This window comes from Accipiter gentilis, chromosome 11 (genome assembly GCF_929443795.1).
Source record: "Accipiter gentilis chromosome 11, bAccGen1.1, whole genome shotgun sequence".
Lineage (NCBI taxonomy): Eukaryota > Metazoa > Chordata > Aves > Accipitriformes > Accipitridae > Astur > Astur gentilis.
Window position 1 is genome coordinate 4,981,677 of NC_064890.1, and position 6,000 is coordinate 4,987,676.

At 47.8% G+C, this 6,000-nt stretch overlaps 1 protein-coding gene across 1 annotated transcript in view; it reads right to left on the reverse strand.

Annotated features, from left to right (window-relative positions):
• SFMBT2 (Scm like with four mbt domains 2) overlaps nt 1-5,472 on the reverse strand; it is a 117,723-nt gene extending 112,251 nt beyond the window's left edge. The window contains exon 1 of the mRNA XM_049813810.1: nt 5,429-5,472. The gene's annotated coding sequence lies outside the window, so the exon portion shown is untranslated. The remainder of the gene's footprint in view (nt 1-5,428) is intronic.
• Between the last annotated feature and the right edge of the window lie 528 nt (nt 5,473-6,000).

Sequence of the window (6,000 nt, forward strand, 5' to 3'; positions counted from 1 at the left end):
CGTGTGAGCTGGTCCAGGCCATCCAGGTTTAACGCCCCACCATCACCCATACAACAGTGCCTCGTCAAAACACCTTCCGAGAAATAGTTAAAGATTATATCTTTCTTGTCCTTTCTTTAAAGGGATATTTTTAATGCATCCAGAAAAGCTATCGCTTTCCACCCAAAAGTCCTGGCACGGGACTTATGGCTCCTTAGACTTTAAGGATGCTCAGCCCACGGTCGTCTGGTCTGACCTACACCGCAAGGGCAAGAAGAACGTCACCTCCTGGATTTTAGCGGAGGGAATTCATCTTCCTTGCTAAGCAAATAAACGCAAAACTTTCCAATAACTTCTATTCAAACTGCGTCTCAGGACTTCACCCAAGAAAAGAGGACTCCCTTGCACAAGCCACCCAGTGATGTTAAAAGTATTAATCATGAAAGTAAGAATCATCAGTGAGAGTAAAAATAGCAAGGCTTCTGCACATACCTTTTTTTAAGGCTCACACCTACTCAGAAATGATCTCTCGGTCAGCTGTCAAGAACTGCTTGGTTGGGCTGGGGTTTTTTTCTTTCTTTTTATTACTATTTTATATTAGAGCAAATGCTTCTGATTCATAAAAACAGAGTAACTGTGAACACATTTTTCAAACCAGCCCTCTCAAATAAGCTTTGTTTAGGTCTTGCAAAAGACCAATCTCAAAATAAACTTTTTCAGGGGTTTTTTAAATGTCAGTGACAGCATCTTTGCTCATATTTCTGCATTCCCCTGTTTTGCAACCCAAACATTTTTATCACTGTAGGAGTCATACCTGAGACACAGAAAAGAAAGAGAAATCTTCTGGCAGAAAACCCACAGGATGGATTTGACTGGTTTTATCAGAGATGACTGTCGTGCAGAGATCAACAGACACTTTGAAATTACAAGATTTAACTGTTGACAAGGTACCATCGGCTACTCTAATCCTAAAAAAAACCCTGCTCCCGGGGACCAGCATATTACAATGATAGAACAAACTCAGTATTTGCAAATAGCATCACTATTAACAACGGCATTTCATTTTCAGTACCGAGGACCCCGCTGCATCAGCTGATATACTCTGTTATGTGTCAATACTCGCAGCAATAAAATACCTCTGACACCTCCGTCGCCTTCAGGTCGTCTAAAACGCGGCCCCTGTGGTCACCACATTAATTTTCTCTGCGCACCTTCAGAAAGACGTGTCTGGCTCCTCTTGCTTCAAGTTTTGGCTACTTGTCCCAGGTTTTGGAGCTTTCCACAACTCGTTTACTTTGTCACTTGGACCAGCCACCTCCTTCAACCACCACCCCCCTTGAAAACCCCCTTGGCCACCCTCCGTACCTCCCCTCACCCCACACCGACATGAGTTCAGCCAGCAAAAAGTCCGTGAAGAAACAAGACGGCACCTTCTCTACCGCGTCCCGTCCTTCAGCAAGGCAACATCACATCCCCTCGCTGATGCCCTCGGATCAGGCCAGCATCCCCACGGCTGTGAAAGGCCAAAACCAGTGACTCAAAACACATATACGTATTTCTTGGGCCAGCAGCACGCTCAGCGCAGCGCAAGCCAAGGGTGGAGGAAAAGCATCCCCAGCCTAAAGAGTTGACAGTTGTGGTGTTTATTCTATTCCTAGTAACGCTACCATAAAGTTTTAATAAATGCTTCATTAAAACATCAACTGTTTGTCCAGCCAGTCAATTATCACTCATAATCACAGCTATATAACTATATACTGACTTCTACAGATGTTCTCACATCTGTGCAAAACGCTCTCCACCTCTGTGACATCCTTATAACATCTGTTGAATATTTGTAAATATTTTCTCAATTTATAAATGATACTGTCTTGCTTATAATGCTTCTACTGTCCCACTACCCCTGCACCCCCTTAAATCATTAAAAAGGTATTTCCTTGTTGTTTACAATGTACTAGCCTCTTGATAGCTCTTTGCTGTATCTATTTAAATGGCTTTTAGATTTTCACTTAGTAACAGATTACACCGAGCCTCCATCTTATCACAGGAGTTATTAGGACCTAATCCTTTATAAGCACTAAAGTTATTAGACTTGTGAGAATATTTTCTTCCCTTCCATAAATAATCTGTTGGAGAGGAAAAAAAAAAAAAAGAAGGGGGAAAAAAAAAAAAGCCACTTGCATCACTGCTCACCCAGGCAACAGCCCCAACCCCGGAGAGAAAATCTGCCTCGCCTGCTCCTCCTTTGCCCCCAGCAAACAAAATCAAATTTGTTTGTACCTGAAGGCACTAAATCCTGGCCAGCACCCTCCTGCCACCGCAAGAAAAAGTTCCCGGAGGAGGTTTGCCTGGTGCGACCAGAACTAACCCTAAACATGGCACTGCAGGAGGGGCACGCGTGGGCTTCGGGCAGCAACGGGACCCCCTCCCTTTGAGGGAATGGGGAGAAAAGATGGGGGGGGAGCAAAGTGGTCACAGAAATAAGGCCCCTTTTGGCTGATGCGGCTGGCAAAGAGCCAAAAGTGGGGTTTTTTTTTGGGGGGGGGGGGGGGGGGGTGTCACCCCATCTTGGGTGGGGTGTGGGTTGCAGAGCCCGAAAGAGGCACTGCTGATGCAAAGCAAGGCGTTCCCATCGGAACGGTTTGCAAGAAAAGAGCCATTTTAGGCTGCTTTTCCCGTTTTTAAGCCGATGTCTCCAAGGCAAAGGAAAAAAAAAAAAAAAAAAAAAACAACAAAAAGGTGAAGTGAGGGAAGAAGGGCGAGACCCCAGGTACAGAGGGATCTGGAAAGCCCTTCGCACACCCCCTCCATCCCCGCACCCACAGCACCCAACGGAGCGAAGATGCTGCCCTGCTCGGACACCACCTCCCTCTGCCCCAACATTTTCCTCCCCAAGAGCACCAGGGGCGCAAACTGATTTTAAAAGCTGTCCTATCCAAGGGGCAGCAAACTTGGGGATGGGGGAGATTCACAGGGCAGGGGGGTGGGTGGGGGGTGGGAATTGCTTCCATTCTGCAATGGCTCCATCCCTTCCCACCCCAGAGAAAACCCCACGGGCTGACACGACTCCACTGCAGCTCTTTGATTTTTTGCCACCCAAGTCCCACCGCGGTTTGACAGCTGCCTTCCACGCCGCTCCGCTTATAATTAATGCTGTTTTCTGCTATTTTGATAAGAGATCACAATCCTCCCGGCTCCGGTCTTCTCCTCCGCCCCCCTCCCCACCACCCATGTCCTGCGACACGAGGTGGCTGCCTCCCCGAGCAGCAAAGCTTGGTCCTGGGCAGGGGCTGGAGAAAAGTGGGGGGGAAACGGGGTGGGAAGATGGAGTAGAGCCCTTTTGGAAGAGGAAACCTCAACCTGCGCGACAAGACGCGTAAACAGCATCTCCAACCGCTCCCGCTAAATAAAAGCGTGGTGGGTTTCTGGAGAGCATCTCCAAGAGGTGCAGGGAAATGGGGAGGCAGATCAGCTCTCTTCCCCCCCCCACCCCCCTCCAAAATCCTCCCTGGCTCCTTCATTCCCAACCGGACACCGACAGCCTGCGATGCTGGAGCATCCCATCGCCTCTCCCGGCTACAAAAAAAACCACAGATGCTCCAAAGTTACCACCTCGCAACCGCGGTGAAACAATCCCAGAAGAGCAGCAGCGAAGCGCTGCTCTCCGTACGGGAAGAAGGAAGTTTTTCCTGCCCTCTGAGGCAGCCTCGCTCCTCCAGTCCCCTGGAAAATACATTTGCAAAAAAGCAGCTGGGAAGGGCACAAAAAACTCCCTGCAAACTCCTCGCAAACTCTCATTTGCTCGCTTTGCCCAAAGCTGCGACTTGCCTCCGTCGTCTTGGGCTTTTTAGGGTCTCTCTGCAAAAGAGACGCTCGTTGCAGCACGCACGGGGAAAGTCACTTGTTCGGCAGCCCAAATTACCGTGCGTAGCAATTTCAGAGCGTTTTTTTTTGCTAAACAACAGAAAAAAACCAACAAAAAACCCACCACATCCCCAGTTGACTGCGCCGAGGCGAGCGCGGAAGCCTTGACAGCTCCAACAGGACATCTCATCCCACGACATGTCTACTGTTAATGCAAAATAAATCATCGCTGTGTCTCTCGGCTTTTTTTTTTTTTTGCTTTTTTTTTTTTTTCTTTCTCATGGCATGTCTGCAATTTTGGCATTCAAAGGCAAATCGGCCGGGCTCCGAAGTCTGCATGCCCCTTCTCATGGCTTCTTCCCAGCACATACAAATGCCCTACACTTTTCCCACCGCTGAGTTCTGCAGGGGGGGGGGAACCCCGAGGACAGATCCCATCCTCTTTCCTCCGCATTTAATTCACCAGCGCACCTCTCCGACCAACAAAAGAGTTGAACCAAACGTGTGGCACCTCGTCTTCCTTCTTTTTCTCCCCTCAAAATGTTTATTTTCAGTTTTTAAAGACACCTTAACCCGCCATGTTGAACTGACAAGCTTTATAAATATTCATTTACCGCAGTTCGGGAGCGCTACGGGAAAATATGTATAGATCAGGGCTGCACATTTTGGCACAGCTGATTGCTTTCTTTTCTTTTCTTCCTCCTCGCCTTTTGCAGCAGCTTTTTTTTCCCCCTCTCCCCTGCAGATTCCGAAGAAACCCACCCGCACACCCGAAATAACTCTTTCCGAGACGTGCATCAGCCTAGTAAATTTGAAAGGAGGTCGCACAAGCACTTAGCAGGAAAGCACCAAAACGCTAGATACTACTTTAAAAAAAAAAAAAATAAAAAAATAAAAAAAAAAGAAATGAGAGCCTGTAAAATGCGATACGCTGAGGTAAAAAGAAAGCCCCTACACGCCTGCGATGAATCGCACAGGCAGCGCAAACCCTGCCCGTGGTAACTCCGGCGTGCCCTGCCCAGGGGGGAGCGGCACCCACGAACCGGAGCGCAGGTACCGGGGACCTGCCCGAGCCGCCCCGCCACCCGCAAACACTTCCCAACAACTCCACCGCCGCCTTCTCCTGCGGAGGGGGAGGAAAAAATAAGAATAATTAAAAAAAAATTACTTAAAAAAAAATACTTTAAAAAAAAAAAACCAAAAAAAAATACTTTAAAAAATACTAAAAAAAATACTTTAAAAAACTAAAAAATTACTAAAAATTACTTAAAGATACAAAAAAACCCTAAAAATACTAAAGAATGCTGAAAAAATTGCTAAAAATACTAAAAAATTGCAAAAAAAAAAAAAAACCAAAAAATCCACACCCAGCTTCCTCCGCTAAAAAAAAAAATAAAAAAAATTAAAAAACAGATTTTTACTGTATCTTGGAAGGGGAAAAGCGACTCTCTCCACCCAAGCAGCGCAAACCCCAATAAAGGGAAATACCAGCCGGGGAGGGGTTGGGGTGATTTTTTTTTTTTTTTTTTTTTTTGGGGGGGGGGGGGGGGGGGGTGGGGGGGGGGTGCCGGGCGCGGTACCTTACCGGGGCAAGTTTGGCTTTTTGGGGGGAGGTGTTTTTTCTTTTTTTTTTTTTTTTCCCGCGCCCCAGCGGCGAGCCCCCCGCGGTGCGCGGCGCTGCGCGGAGCGGAGCGGAGCCGACCCGTCCCTCTGCCCGCACTCGCGGCAGACTCATTCCAATATGGCATCCGCGCAGTGCGCATGCCTGCCGCTCTTTTTAGGGCTTTTTTTTTTTTTTTTTTTTTTTTTTTTTAATTTAGCAGCCAACTCCTTCAGTGACCTTTTCCAGCAGTTTCAAAAAAAAAAAAAAAAAAAAATTCACAATACACATCCCAACCACCATCGCCCCGGCTCTTCCACGCTACGCGTCCGCGGTGATTCCGCGCCCCGAGCCGTGCCTCCGCCTGGGAAATGGACTAAATAACCGAAGGGAGGGTTAAAAAAAATCACCCGTGAAATCGATGGCGCGGTTCCTCCGCGGTGCGGGGGAGCGCGCAGCGATCCCACGGTCTCGCCGTCCGCGCGTTAAAGGCGATAAAATACCATAAAGCTTTTTATTCCGCCGGGAAAGTGGGAGCTCTGCCTCCGCTCTTCTCC